The sequence below is a fragment of the Triticum aestivum genome, chromosome 5B (assembly GCF_018294505.1).
Source record: "Triticum aestivum cultivar Chinese Spring chromosome 5B, IWGSC CS RefSeq v2.1, whole genome shotgun sequence".
In the NCBI taxonomy this organism is placed as follows: Eukaryota; Viridiplantae; Streptophyta; class Magnoliopsida; order Poales; family Poaceae; genus Triticum; species Triticum aestivum.
Window position 1 is genome coordinate 237,630,656 of NC_057807.1, and position 15,487 is coordinate 237,646,142.

Here is a 15,487-nt window from a genome sequence, read left to right on the forward strand (position 1 = left end):
CTTATCTCAAGGGGAATAAGGTGAAGACGCGGTATTTTTAGTTGAATCTCAGCGTCCCTAACCAGACGTACAGTTTTCACAGCAACTGGAATTGGTCGAACAAATCTCTGTCTCCTCCACGCGACTGGTTCTATCTCTTACTTCTCTTTACTTACAGTTTGTCTTTGTGAAGTCATTGCCTGCTTGCATTATCTGTTTGACTTCACTGCATGACTACTTGGTCTAATTGGCTTCATACTATCTTCAATCTTGATCCTTACTACCTAGCTGCTGATAGTCTTCGTGCTTTCACTTCATTGAATACTTGACTATGGCTTGTCTAGTGTAGTCTACCTTCCGCTGCATACGAATAGTGTCATTTCTATCGTTTGTCTTCGGAACTCCCATGTTTTGAAGACTTTCATAAAAATCGCCTATTCACCCCCCTCTAGTCGATAACTAGCCCTTTCAGTTCTTGTATGACATGCCGATGCATATGAAGAGAGTTAGACTTCGTCATTTCTTGATATATGTTGCTTTGTGCTCACTACTAAATGCCAAATCATTGTTAATTCATATTGGCTTTGATATACCTTGGGATCCGGGTGGATCCATTACTGGAGCACTTCATGCCTAGCTTAATGGCTTTAAAGAAAGCGCTGCTAGGGAGACAACCCGTAAGTTTTAGAGAGTCATTTATTTCTGTTGAGTGCTTTTATAAAGTTTAAAAACAAAAAATATGAGGGGAACTTAAAACTTTTTAACAAAAGAGAAGCGATTGGAAGTTATGCATTGGAGAAGTGAGGGTCGACCTTTGAACAGTTGTGTTCATGGTATGTAAACAATGTAGAATTTTTCATGAAGATTCTCGCAAAAATAATTATCCCCTTGTACAATTCTGTTGTATTATAAAAATAATGTGCCAAGATTTGCCTTTAGGATGGGTAGATTGCTTGTTGGTATGTGTAGTGCAAAAACTGAAACTTTGGCTGTAGCGCATGATTTTACATTATTTTACTAGAACAACGAAAGGTTCTGCATTTTTTTGCACGGTCTTGCTATACAAATTGTTTATTTTTTTCATAATTTTTTCAGAACTTTTGGAGTATTAGAAGTATCATGAATGTTTAGATTACTACAGATTGTCCTGTTTAAGACAGATTCTGTTTTTGATGCATTGTTTTGCTTGTTTTGATGAAACTATCGATTCTATCGGTAGCATAAGTCATGGAAAAGTTATATTACAGTATCTACAATGCAAAAACAAAATATGAATTGGTATGGAATAGTACTTAGAGTAGTGATTTGCTTTATTATACTAACAGACCTTACCAAGCTTTTTGTTGAGTTTTGTGTGGATGAAGTGATTAAAGATCGAGGAGGTCTCGATATGAGGAGAAGGAGGAGATGCAAGAGCTCAAGATTGGGGATTCCCAAGGCACCCCAACTAAATATTCAAGTAGACTCAAGCTTCTAAACTTAGGGATGCCCCTGAAGGCATCCCATCATTCTTCAACAAGTATCGGTATGTTTTCGTCTTCGTTTCGTTCATGTGATATGTGCTAATCTTGGAGCATCTTTTGCAGTTAGTTTTCATTTTTATTTTATGCACCATGCTGGTATGAGATAGGCCCTGGTTGATTTATAGACTGCTCATTGCACTTCACTTATATGTTTTGAGTATGGTTTTATAGAATGCTTCATGTGCTTCACTTATATCATTTAAAGTTTGGATTGCGTGTTTCTCTTCACATAGAAAATCGATGTTCGTAGAATGCTCTATTGCTTCACTTATATTTGTTACAGCATGATATTTTGTAGAAAGAATTAAACTCTCATGCTTTACTTATATCTATTTAGAGAGACAAATGGAATTGTTCAATTGCATGGTTAGTCATAAAATCCTACATAAAACTTATGGATCACTGAATATGATATGTTTGATTCCTTGCAATAGTTTTGCGATATAGAGATGATAATATGTGGGAGGTACTAGTAAACGGTGGTGGTTAGTAAGAATATTGGTGTTAAGGTTTGTGATTCCCGAAGAATGCATGTATAGTCTCTCGTTATGCCGGGAAGTTGGAGCATAATATATCCTTGATTGTCTATCTTTGTGTGAAGGTCGGGGGCATGTGATGGTTAACTCCTACCAACCTCCCCCCTAGGAGCTTGTGTAGTAGTACTTTGCTTCGAGGGCTAATAAACTTTTGCAATAAGTATATGAGTTCTTTATGACTAATGAGAGTCCATGGATTATACACACTCTTACCTTTCCGCAATTTTATAGCATCTACGGTACCGTGCATTTCCCTTTATCACCTCGAGACGTGGTGCAAACTTCGCCGGTGCAACCAAACCCCGTGATATCATACGCTCTATCACACATAGGCCTTATTATATCTTCCTCAAAACAACCACCATACCTACCTATTATGGCTTTTCCATGGCCATTCTGAGATATATTGCCATGAAACTTCCACCGCTTCCGTTTGATGACTTGAACATTCATTGTCATATTGCTTTGCATGATCATATAGCTAACATAGTAGTTTTGGATCAGCCACCGTGCATCATTTTTATACATGTTATGCTAGATCATTGCACATCCTGGTACACTGCGAGAGGAATTCATATAGAGTCATATTTTGTTATAGGTATCGAGTTGTAATTGTTATTTCTTTGAGTTGTAACCTATTAACCGGAGGCCCAGTGCTAGTTTTTGTTTTTTTTGCCTATTTTAGAGTTTTGCCTATTCTAGGACCGAAAGCAAACCAGAAGACTTGGAGTTGAAGTCAAAGACGCAACAAGGCGTCCACGAGGCAGGAGGGCGCGCCCAGGGGGTAGGCGTACCCCCACCCTCGTGGGCCCCTCGTAGCTCCAACGACCTAGTTCTTTCGCCTATATGTACTCTTATACCCTAAAAGCATCAGGGGGAGCCACGAAACCACTTTTCCACCGTCACAACCTTCTATACCCGTGAGATCCCATCTTGGGGCCTTTTCCGGCGATCTGCCAGAGGGGGAATCGATCACGAATGGCTTCTACATCAACACCATTACCTCTCCGATGAAGTGTGAGTAGTTTACCACATACCTTCGAGTCCATAGTTATTAGCTAGATGGCTTATTCTCTCTCTTTGATTCTCAATACAAATTCTCCTCGATGTTCTTGGAGATCTATTCGATGTAATACTCTTTTGCAGTGTGTTTGCCGAGATCCGATGAATTGTGGATTTATGAACAAGATTATCTAGGAATATTATTTGGTTCTTCTCTGAATTCTTATATGCATGATTTGATATCTTTGCAAGTTTCTTTGAATTATCAGTTTAGTTTGACCTACTAGATTGATCTTTCTTGCCATGGGAAAAGTGCTTAGCTTTGGGTTCAATCTAGCTGTGTCCTTTCCTAGTGACAGTAGGGGCAGCAAGGCACGTATTGTGTTGTTTCCATCAAGGATAAAAAATATGGGGTTTATATAATATTGCTTGAGTTTATCCCTCTACATCATGTCATCTTATTTAATGCGTTACTCCATTCTTATGAACTTAATACTCTAGATGCATGTTGGATAGCGGTCGATGTGTGGAGTAATAGTAGTAGATGCAGAATCGTTTTGGTCTACTTGACACAGACGTGATGCCTATGTCGATGATCATTGCCTTAGATGTCTTCATAATTATGTGTTGTTCTATCAATTGCTCGGCGGTAATTTGTTCACCCATCGTAATACATGCTATCTCGAGAGATGCCACTGGTGAAACCTATGGCCCCCGGGTCTCTCTTCCATTATATTGCATCTCTTTTCCATATTGTTGAATCTCGTTTACTATTTTGCAATCTTTACTTTCCAATCTATACAACAAAAATACCAAAAATATTTACTTTATTATCTCTATCAGATCTCACTTTTGCAAGTGATCGTGAAGGGATTGACAACCCCTTTATCATGTTGGTTGCAAGGTTCTTCATTATTTGTGCAGGCATTCGGTGACTTGTGCGTTGGCTCCTACTATATTGATACCTTGGTTCTCAAAACTTATGTTACTTTGCTGCATCACCCTTTCCTCTTAAGGGAAAACCAACGCAAGCTCAAGAGGTAGCAAGAAGGATTTCTGGCGTCGTTGTCGGGGAGATCTATGCCAAGTCAATCCATACCAAGTACCCATCATAAACTCTTCTCCCTTGCCTTACATTATTTGCCATTCGCCTCTCGTTTTCCTCACCTCCACTTCTAAAATGATTTTCGAAAACCTTTGCCTTTTCTTTGCCCCTCGTCAGTTCATCTCTTTTCGCTTGCTTCTTGGGTGCTTGTGTGTTGGATTGATTGCTTGTCTCGATGGATCAAGATAATACTAAATTGTGTGACTTCTACAATACCAACAACAATGATTTTATTAGCACTCCGATTGCTCCTACTACCGATGCTGAATCTTGTGAAATTAATACCACTTTGTTGAATCTTGTTATGAAAGATCAATTTTCTGGCCTTCCTAGTGAAGATGCCGCAACCCATCTAAACAACTTTGTTGATTTGTGTGATATGCAAAAGAACAAAGATGTGGATAATTATATCATTAAATTGAAGCTATTTCCGTTTTTGCTTAGAAATCGTGCTAAAACTTGGTTCTCATCTTTGCCTAAAAATAGTATTGATTCATGGCATAAGTTTAAAGATGCTTTTATCTCTAAGTATTTTCTTCCCACTAAGATCATCTCCCTTAGGAACGATATTATGAATTTTAAGCAACTTGATCATGAGCATGTTGCACAAGCTTGGGAGAGGATGAAATTAATGATACGTAATTGCCCTACAAATTTTTTATGCCGGATTGAATTTTGCTTCTAGAAATCTCTTAGATTCGGCCGCAGGAGGCACTTTTATGGAAATAACTTTAGGAGAAGCTACTAAGATCCTAGATAATATTATGGTTAAATATTCTCAATGGCACACCGAAAGATCCACTAGTAAAAAAGTTCATGCGATAGAAGAGATTAATGTTTTCAGTGGAAAGATGGATGAACTTATGAAATTGTTTGCTAATAAAAGTGTTTCTTCTGATCCTAATGATATGCCTTTGTCCACTTTGATTGAGAATAATAATGAATCTATGGATGTGAATTTTTTTGGTAGGAACAATTTTTGTAACAATGCGTATAGAGGAAATATTAATCCTAGGCCGTTTCCTAGTAATTCCTCTAATAATTATGGTAATTCTGAGAACAACTCTGATGGAAATTTTAATAAGATGCCCTCTGATTTTGAGAATAGTGTTAAAGAATTTATGAGTTCGCAAAAGAATTTCAATGCTTTGATTGAATAAAAATTGCTTAAGATTGATGAGTTGGCTAGGAACATTGATAGAATTTATATTGATGTTGATTCTTTGAGTCTTAGATCTATTCCACCTAAGCGTGATACCAATGAGTCTCTCAAAGCCATGATAATTTCCATTGATGAGTGCAAAGAAAGAACTGCTAGGATGCGTGCTAAAATAGATTCGTTTATGAAAGCGTGTTCTTCTAGTTTTCATGATAATAATGATGAATATCTAAAAGTGATTGATGTGACTCCTATTAAATCTTTGTTTTCCAATATGAATCTTGATAAAGATGGGACTGGCGATGAGTCAACTTTAGTTAAAAGGTGTCCCAATGATTCAGAGTTTTTAGATCTAGATGCAAAAATTGATAAAAGTGGGGTTGAAGAGGTCAAAACTTTAAATAACAATGAACCCACTATTTTGGATTTCAAGGAATTTAATTATGATAATTGTTCTTTAATAGATTGTATTTCCTTGTTGCAATCCGTGTTAAATTCTCCCCATTCTTATAATCAAAATAAAGCTTTTACTAAACATATCGTTGATGCTTTGATGCAATCTTATGAAGAAAAGCTTGAACTAGAAGTTTCTATCCCTAGAAAACTTTATGTTGAGTGGGAACCTACTATTAAGATTAAGATTAAAGATTATGAATGTTATGCTTTGTGTGATTTGGGTGCTAGTATTTCCATGATTCCAAAAACTTTGTGTGATGTGCTAGGTTTCCGTGAATTTGATGATTGTTCTTTAAATTTGCATCTTGCGGATTCCACCATTAAGAAACCCATGGGAAGGATAAATTATGTTCTTATTGTTGCAAATAGGAATTACGTGCCCGTAGAATTCATTGTTCTTGATATAGATTGCAATCCTACATGTCCTAATATTCTTGGTAGACCTTTCCTTAGAACAATTGGTGCAATTATTGATATGAGAGAAGGAAACATTAGATTCTAATTTCCCTTAAGGAATATCATGGAACACTTTCCTAGGAAGAAAATTAAATTTCCTTATGAATCTATTATGAGAGCCACTTATGGATTGCATACCAAAGATGGCAATACTTAGATCTATTCATGTTTTTATGCCTAGCTAGGGGCGTTAAACGATAGCGCTTGTTGGGAGGCAACCCAATTTTATTTTTGTTCTTTGCTTTTTGCTCCTGTTTAGTAATAAATAATTCATATAGATTTTGTTTAGATGTGGTTTTATGTTTTAATTAGTGTTTGTGCCAAGTAGAACCTTTGGGAAGACTTGGGTGAAGTCTTTGCGATCTTGCTGTAAAATACAGAAACTTTTGCGCTCGCGAGAATAGCCCTCATTTTTTACATAAGAGTGATTTTAGGTTGATTCTTTTTGAAGATGATTAATAGACAAATTCTTAACATCCACAAATTTATTTCAGAATTTTTAGAGTTACAGAAGTATTCGAAAGTTACAGATTGCTACAGACTTTTTCTGTTTTTGAAAGATTCTGTTTTTCGTGTGATGTTTGCTTATTTTGATGAAGATATGAGTAGTATCGGGGGGTGTGAACCATAGAGAAGTTGAAATACAGTAGGTTTAACACCAATATAAATAAATAATGAGTTCATTACATTACCTTAAAGTGGTGGTTTATTTTCTTATACTAACGGAGCTCATGAGATTTTCTGTTGAAGTTTTGTGTTGTGAACTTTTCAAGTTTTGGTTAAGGATTTGATGGATTTTGGAATAAGGAGTGGCAAGAGCCTAAGATTGTGGATTCCCAAGGCACCCCAAGGTAAAATTCAAGGACAACCAAAAGCCTAAGCTTGGGGATGCCCCGGAAGGCATCCCCTCTTTCGTCTTCGTCTATCGGTAACTTTACTTGAGGCTATATTTTTATTCACCACATGATATGTGTTTTGCTTGGAGCATCTTGTATGATTTTAGTCTTTGCTTTTTAGTTTACCACAATCATCCTTGATGTACATACCTTTTTGGAGAAACACGCATGAATCGGAATTTATTAGAATACTCTATGCGCTTCACTTATATCTTTTGAGTTAGACATTATTGCTCTAGTGCTTCACTTATATCTTTTTAGAGCGCGGCGGTGGTTTTATTTTATAGAAATTGTTGATCTCTAATTCTTCACTTATATTGTTTTGAGAGTCTTTTAGAACAACATGGTAATTTTCTTTGGTTATAAAATTAGTCCTAATATGATGGGCATCCAAGATGGGTATAATAGAAACTTCCATATAAAGTGCATTGAATACTATGAGAAGTTTGATTCTTTATGATTGTTTGAGATATGAAGATGGCGATATTAGAGTCATTCTAGTAGAGTAGTTGTGAATTTGAGAGATACTTTTTTTAAAGTTTATGATTCCCGTAGCATGCACGTATGGTGAACCGTTATGTGATGAAGTTGGAGCATGATTTATTTCTTGATTGTCTTCCTTATGAGTGGCAGTCGGGGACGAGCGATGGTCTTTTCCTACCAATATATCCCCTAGGAGCATGCGCGTAGTACTTTGTTTAGATTACTAATAAATTTTTGCAATAAGTATGTGAGTTCTTTTTGACTAATGTTGAGTCCATGGATTATACGCATTCTCACCCTTCCACTATTGCTAGCCTCTATAGTACCGTGCAACTTTCGCCGGTACCATACACCCACCATATACCTTCCTCAAAACAGCCACCATACCTACCTATTATGGCATTTCCATAGCCATTCCGAGATATATTACCATGCAACTTTCCACTGTTCCATTTATTACGACACGCTCCATCATTGTCATATTGCCTTGCATGATCATGTAGTTGACATAGTATTTGTGGCAAAGCCACCATTCATAATTTTTCATACATGTCACTCTTGAATCATTGTACGTCCCGGTACACCACTGGAGGCATTCACATAGTCATATTTTGTTCTAAGTATTGAGTTGTAAGTAAATAAAAGTGTGATGATCTTCATTATTAGAGAATTATTTCAGTGAGGAAAGGATGATGGAGACGATGATTCCCCCACAAGTCGGGATGAGACTTCAGACGAAAAATTAAAAAAAAAGAGAAAAAAAGAGGCCATAAAGAAAGAGAAAAGGCTCAAATAAAAAAAATAAAAAAATGAGAGAAAAAGAGAGAAGGGGCAATGCTACTATCCTTTTTCCACACTTGTGCTTCAAAGTAGCACCATGATCTTCATGATAGAGAGTCTCCTATGTTGTCACTTTGATATACTAGTGGGATTTTTTCATTATAGAACTTGGCTTGTATATTCCAATGATGGGCTTCCCCAAAAGTGCCCTAGGTCTTCGTGAGCAAGCAAGTTGGATGCACACCCACTTAGTTTCTTTTGTTGAGCTTTCATACACTTATAGCTCTAGTGCATCCGTTGCATGGGAATCCCTACTCACTCACATTGATATCTATTGATGGGCATCTCCATAGCCCGTTGATACGCCTAGTTGATGTGAGACTATCTTCTCTTTTTTGTCTTCACGACAACCACCATTCTATTCCACCTATAGTGCTATGTCCATGGCTCACGCTCATTTATTGCGAGAAGATTGAAAAAGTTTGAGAACATCAAAAGTATGAAACAATTGCTTGGCTTGTCATCGGGGTTGTGCATGATCAAATACTTTGTGTGATGAAGATAGAGCATAACCAGACTATATGATTTTGTAGGGATAGCTTTCTTTGGCCATGTTATTTTGAGAAGACATGATTGCTTTGTTAGTATGCTTGAAGTATTATTATTTTTATGTTAATATTAAACTTTTGTCTTGAATCTTTCGGATCTGAACATTCATGCCACAATAAAGAAAATTACATTGATAAATATGTTAGGTAGCATTCCACATCAAAAATTATGTTTTTATCATTTACCTACTCAAGGACGAGCAGGAATTAAGCTTGGGGATGCTTGATACGTCTCCAATGTATCTATAATTTTTTATTGTTCCATGCTATTATATTATCTGTTTTGGACGTTTAATGGGCTTTAATTTGCTATTTTATATTATTTTTGGGACGAACGTATTAACCGGAGGCCCAGTGCCAGTTTCTGTTTTTTTGCCTATTTTAGAGTTTTGTAGAAAAGGAATACCAAACGGTGTCCAAACGGAATGAAACCTTCGCGATGATCTTTCTTGGACCGAAAGCAAACCATAAGACTTGGAGTTGAAGTCAAAGACACAACAAGGCGTCCACGAGGTAGGAGGGCGTGCCCAGGGCGGTTGGCGCGCCCCCACCCTCATGGGCCCCTCGTAACTCCACCGACCTAGTTCTTTCTCCTATATATATACTCTTATACCCTAAAAACATCAGGGGGAGCCACGAAACTACTTTTCCACCACTGCAACCTTCTGTACCCGTGAGATCCCATCTTAGGGCCTTTTTCGGTGATCTGCCGGAGGGCGAATCGATCATGGAGGGCTTCTACATCAACACCATTACCTCTCCGATGAAGCGTGAGTACCATAGACCTTCGGGTCCATAGTTATTAGCTAGATGGCTTCTTCTCTCTCTTTGATTCTCAATACAAAGTTCTCCTCGATGTTCTTGGAGATCTATTCGATGTAATACTCTTTTGTGGTGTGTTTGCCAAGATCTGATGAATTGTTGATTTATGAACAAGATTATCTATGAATATTATCTGGTTCTTCTCTGAATTCTTATATGCATGATTTGATATATTTGCAAGTCTCTTCAAATTATTGCTTTAGTTTGGCCTACTAGATTTATCTTTCTTTCCATGGGAGAAGTGTTTTCCTAGTGACAGTAGGGGCAGCAAAGGCACGTATTGTATTGTTGCCATCGAGGATAAAAAGATGGGGTTTATATCATATTGCTTGAGTTTATCCCTCTAAATCACGTCATCTTGCTTAATGCGTTACTCCGTTCTTATGAACTTAATACTCTAGATGCATGCTGGATAGCGGTCAATTTGTGGAGTAATAGTAGTAGATGCAGAATTGTTTCGGTCTATTGACACGGACGTGATGCCTATGTTCATGATCATTGCCTTAGATGTCTTCATAATTATGCGCTTTTCTATCAATTGCTCGGCAGTAATTTGTTAACCCACCGTAATACATGTTATCTCGAGGGAAGCCACTAGTGAAAGCTATGGGCCCTGGGTTTCTTTTCCATTATATTGCATCTGTTTTCCATATTGTTGAATCCCATTTACTATTTTGCAATCTTTACTTTCAAATCTATACAACAAAAATACCAAAAATATTTAATTTATTATCTCTATCAGATCTCACTTTTGCGAGTGACCATGAAGGGATTGACAACCCCTTTATCGCGTTGGTTGCAAGGTTCTTGATTGTTTGTGCAGGTATTCGGTGACTTGTGTGTCGTCTCTTACTGGATTGATACCTTGGTTCTCAAAACTGAGGGAAATACTTACGCTACTTTGCTGCATCACCCATTCCTCTTCAAGGGAAAACCAACGCAAGCTCAAGAGGTAGCATTGGGTTCGACACTCTTATTTATCGAAGAAGGCTACAAATGATCCCCTATACTTGTGGCTTATCACCATCCACCATGCAAAAGATCCAGAGCTGCTCGGCGGAATGATCGATGACTCACCCGAAGAGTCGCCATCACCAGTTCTCATCGAAAGCCCGATGCCCCACAAGGAATGGGCAGAGGACCTCTGCGATTCAGTCAAGACATAGCCAGCCTGCGGCTTCATCATTGCCCGCGGTGGCCGTGTCAACCTCGATCACGATGATGTGGTGGCTAGGCTCGAGCTGATCCTTGGTAGAGTTGACGTCTCCAACAAAGTAGAACATCACCAACGTGATATCTTGAGGCTGCAAGTGATGGACAAAATTTGCTAGCAGGCCAGAGGCAAGGAAATGGAGCGGTTTTTCGCAAACATATCATGTGTGCGATTGCACACTCTTCTAGAAGAGGCCAAGCAGCCCCAAGAGCCTCCCAGTGCCAGTAGCTCTATAGGCGGAGGCGGGTCGGGACACTTGGAATGAACGGCCGCAAGGGTGCTATGCTAATCATCGAGTCCGAGAAGACCGTCATCAAAAGGCCTCCATCTCAGCCTTTTAGCATATATTTTATTGTAATTGTAAATTGTATGTATATGTTGGTCATGAGTGTTTTGGGCGTTGCTACCTGTGGCATTTTCAATTATCCTAAATATGCAACATAATTATTAACCATTGCCATTGTAAATTTGCCTCAACGGAGAGCAGAGCATGCGCAGGGATGCCAGAGCGAAGCGCGCCATGGCCGCCTCAATGGTGAGCAAAACACATGGACGGACGCGAGCATAGCATGTCGCGGCCGCCTCAACGGCGAGCACTGCATGGTCAACCTTCTGGCACACCATGGGAGGCGTTACGGTGCATACATCGGATACGATGGTGATATCTTGACCGTGTGTGATAGTGGGCAGACATGTACGCGTACATCTGAGAACACGGGCCCACATTTCGGCCTTACGATGTGTGGCATACGGTTGATCCATAAGAACTATTTGCGATGAGCCAGAACATCAGAAATGGGCTTTGTAGGCCCAGAACCATCAAATAATTTTGACCTTGTTTCTCATCACATTGCAGATTACAACGCAATAAGTAATTGCAAATCCGCTCACACCGATCAAACTAATATGTGTTCACACTTACCACCATGCTATAAAAACTACCCACTCAAAAATCACTTCACAGTTCCTCTCCTCCACAAAACTGGTCTTTCCTATGAAGTCGTTCTGCCATGACCGGTAGAGGAGTTTCGGGTGGACATATAACGAGACAGCAAAGACCAAGGACGCGGAAGCACTAGAGAGGTCCCGCCGCCAAGCGGCAGCCGCAACAAAGATGTCCCGGCGCATCGTGGAGCCCTTGAACGAGCTCTCACGGGCACATGAGGGCTCTCACAAGCGCACTCGCCACATCGGCGATCGCGACAAGATGGCGTTGCTGAAGTCCTTGGCCGGCGACGACGACATTCTCGCTGGCCTCATTAAGCAGCAGGAGTTGGTCGACGGATTGATGAAGCTTCTTGAGATAACCAATTCCTTGGTTGAGAAGGCGACCGACCTCGTCGAGCAACTCATGGGTGACAATGCGAAGCTCCTCAAGGCGCTCGCCGAGAAGGAGGAGGCCGCTGGCTGGAAGATGCTGCATGAGCAGAGCAGTGCCTCGGGGATGACGCTAACAGCGGTCATCTAGGAACTGATGGGTGACTTGAGGAAGCTCTGGATCGAGTGCGAGCAGGAGGTGGAGGAATCCATGGCTGCTTTCAAGTAAAGTCGTGAGGAATTGAAGAAGGAGCTGCAGGATATCGTTGCCCGATGATCCATCGAGGAGTAGAGACAGTAGCGACCCAGATCATTGTCTACGATTTCCTTCCTCTCTTGCCCCCGTGTCTTCCGGGCTTTGCCGCATGTGGAATTTTAAATTATCCGGAATATGTAAGACAATTATTATCAGTGCCATAATAAATTTGTGATCTTATTATCCAATGCCATTTTATTTGTCGTCGTATTATCCGTTGCCCTATGTGGCATTTTAAATTAGGCTGGAATACGAGTTGAAAACATGAACAAAGCAAATGCTTACGTTGAGCGGGGCCATGTGATCACAAGAAAACACCCTCCGTCCAGGTGCTTTAATTAACCGTGTGTTAAACAGCGGCTCGGCCGCCATAAATGGAGAATTTGTGAGCGGGGCAGGCGGCTGGTGGATGAAGGTCAAAGAGCTCGCTTCCCGGTGAGCATGGGCGGCCTTGCTACTCGCACGTGTACAGTCGATCCTGCAAGGTGGACAGGCTGGACGTGTCCCATTGAGCCTGCGCGGCGGACTGCTCGCACGCGTCCTATCGAGCCTGCACGGCGAACTACTCGCGCTCGTCCTGTCTAATCAAACAACTGCACGGACGCCATCGAGTATGGTTACATTTTAGCACAAATACAAAGATGGCCAATGAACGAGGAAGGAGGTAGTACTATCCCATAGGAAAACAGGGATGCGTGGCCGCACTTAAATGGTTACGGGAACACACGGTTCATATATACAGTTATTTGCGATATTAACATGTCAACTATTTGATTCACAAGGACGTCGTTGGCTATTGATGTGTGCGCCTTGTCGCAAACTGGACGATTTTTTTACCACGGTATATATGTGCCATGTCATGAAACCATGCCAAGTTTCATGTTTGGGTGAGATTTCGATTTACTGGGAATTAAAAACCGAGATTCTCAATGTTTCAGGACGACGAGAAGTTTGTAATTCATTCCCATTCCTTCAATGAGACCTAAACACGCACCCAATGAGACATGTACTATTTTCCACCCATTTTGCTTCACTGGAGCACGTGCTTGTAGTTCAAATTTGAGTTATGGACTACATTAAATGCCTAAAAAACTTAATTAATATATAAAATGGTCAGACAAACCCTGAACAGTTTAAAATTTCAGCACCACACTCCTTTTATTCTATGTTTCCTATAGAAAACAAAGTTCAAGGCAAGAAGAGGCAGCGATTATCGTTTCGCCCACAAGAGGGGGCATGTTTCCCTACCAGAACCACAAGGGTTGCGAGAAGCTTTAGTTTGTAAGAGGCTTGTAATATAGCTTGGCCCAAATTGGACAATTATTTTACCACGACATATATGTGCCATGTAGTGACACCATGCCAAGTTTCATAATTTCCTGGTGAGTTTTGGATTTACAGAGATTTAAAAACCAAGATTCACAATGTTTGTGGCCAAGACAGGACGCCGAGACAGTTGAATTTATTCCCATTCCTTCCATGGGCCTAAACATGCACCCTAAGGACACATGTACGCTTTCTCTAGCCATTTTGGTGCACTGGAGCATGCATTTGTAGTTTGGATTTGAATTATGGACATTAAATGCCTAGAAAACTCAATTAATGAATAAAAAAGGTCAAACAGACCCTGAATAATTTCAAAGTTCCGGGCGAATCTCTCTTTGTTCCATGTTGCGTGTAGAAGAAAATACAAGGCTAGAAGAGGGACCGATTATCATTTCACCTACAAGGGGGCACATTTCCCTATCAAAACCACGAGGGTTCTTGCGACAAGTTCCGGCTTGGAAGAGGTTTGTAATAAAGCTTGGCACAAATTGGACAATGTTTTTACCATGAAATATATGTGCCATGACATGACATCATGACACCTTTGATGACTTTCTGGTGAGTTTTGGATTTGTGGGGATATAAAAATCGAGATTCCAAATGATTGAGGACAAGCGAGGATGTCGGTGCGGATGTAATTCATTCCCATTCCTGGTATGGGACCTAAACATGCACCCAAGGACACATGTATATTTTTTCTAGCCATTTTGGTGAACTAGAGCATGTATTTGTAATTCAGAGTTGAATTATGGACATTAAATGCCTAGGAAACTCAATTAGTGTATAAAAAGGCCAAACGAACCCTAAATAAGTTTAAATTTCAGCACAGATATCCAGTCGTTCCATGTTGCCCATAGAAGAAAATACAAGGCGAAAAGAGGCAGAGATTACCGTTTTGCCTACATGGGGGACACATTTCCCTATCGAAATCACGAGGCTTCTTTGAGAGAAGCTCCGGTTTGTAAGAGGTTTGTAATAAAGTTTGGCTCAAATTGGACAATGTTTTTACCACAACATATATACCATGACATGACACCATGCCAACTTGCATGACTTTTCAGTGAGTTTTGGATTTATGGGGATTTAAAAACCAAGATTCCAAATGTTTGAGGACGAGCCAGGACGCCGGTACGGTTGTAATTCATTCCCGTTCCTGGCATGGGACCTAAACATGCACCCAAGGACACTTGTATAATTTTTCTAGCCATTTTGGTGAACTAGAGCATGTATTTGTAGTTCAGATTTGAATTATGGACATTAAATGCCTAGGAAACTCAATTAGTGTATAAAAAGGCCAAACGAACCATGAATAAGTTTAAATTTCAGCACAGATATCATGTCGTTCCATGTTGCCCGTAGAAGAAAATACAAGGCGAAAAGAGGTAGTGATTATCGTTTCACCCACAAGGGGGGCACGTTTCCCTATCGGGACCACGAGGCTTCTTTGAGCGAAGCAACGGATTGTAAGAGGCTTGTAATAAAACTTGCGCCAAAATGGACAAAAAAAATTCCTTGACATATATGTGCCATGTCGTGACACCATGCCAAGTGTAAGTGCATCTAGTGCCAC